Source organism: Paramisgurnus dabryanus, unplaced genomic scaffold (genome assembly GCF_030506205.2).
Source record: "Paramisgurnus dabryanus unplaced genomic scaffold, PD_genome_1.1 h2tg000178l_1_36604__unordered_in_group7, whole genome shotgun sequence".
Taxonomy (NCBI): Eukaryota; Metazoa; Chordata; class Actinopteri; order Cypriniformes; family Cobitidae; genus Paramisgurnus; species Paramisgurnus dabryanus.
In genome coordinates, this window is record NW_027394093.1 from 19,123 (window position 1) to 20,000 (window position 878).

An 878-nucleotide genomic window follows, 5' to 3' on the forward strand; every position below is an offset into this window, starting at 1 on the left:
ATCGGGTATATAGGGAAGAGCACCTCGCTGATTCTCCAAGGTGATAGGCTACCGGATCCCATGACCTCTCGAGCCCAGCGAGAGGCCTCTCGAGCGGACACAAATGCCTCGAAAAAGTCCCTCTGCACTGAGGTAGTGACGATTCTTATTACGAATGGCAAATCATCCAAGGAAGGGACGAACCCGGCTGGCCTCGGCCGTTAAACGAGCCGGCTTCGTTCGGCCGCTAAACGAACCGGCGTCGTTCGGCCGCAAAACGAACCGGCGTCGGCCGCTAAACGAAACCCCGGGCGGGACAGGGCCGCCCACGTCTCAGCCTTAATGACCCGTTACGGGGTGACGCCCGGATACGCTTTGTGTGTCATGGCCCTGAGATTCTGGAAATCGAACTGCGCCTGGGGCAGGCCTCCGCCCGGCCGACGTTAGCGCGTCGGCCGCCATGGGCGGTCGGTTCCTCCCCGACCCGGCGCTCTCGCCTCCAGGGGGGCTCTCCGGAGCCCGCCCGACCCTTTCCGCGGGAGACTCAGACGGTCCGTCAGACGCGAAGGTCCGCCACCGGCGGCCGGCGAGGGCCTCGGCGACCGAGGGCGGAGACGCCCCCGGCCCGTCGCGGCCACCCGGCCCCGCGAAACGCACCTTTCCTCGGTTACGGCCCACCCGGCCGCCCCTCAGCCTACGAGAGGGGAGAGCCACACGAGAGTGGCCCCGGTCCCGCTCCCCCCGGGGGGTGGAAACCGGGACCCGCGCCGCGTGAACCCCGGGTCAGAGCGAGGCTCTCCTACGGCTACACTACCTGGTTGATCCTGCCAGTAACATATGCTTGTCTCAAAGATTAAGCCATGCAGGTCTAAGTGCACACGGCCGGTACAGTGAAACTG

The 878-nt window shown here is 65.6% G+C and overlaps 1 non-coding gene across 1 annotated transcript in view; it reads left to right on the plus strand.

Moving 5' to 3' along the window:
- The first annotated feature begins 790 nt into the window (after positions 1-790).
- The window catches only part of LOC135765244 (18S ribosomal RNA), a 1,855-nt gene continuing 1,767 nt past the window's right edge, over positions 791-878 (plus strand). The window contains exon 1 of the ribosomal RNA XR_010540574.1: positions 791-878. This exon is cut by the window's right edge and continues 1,767 nt beyond it. This is a non-coding gene — a ribosomal RNA (18S ribosomal RNA).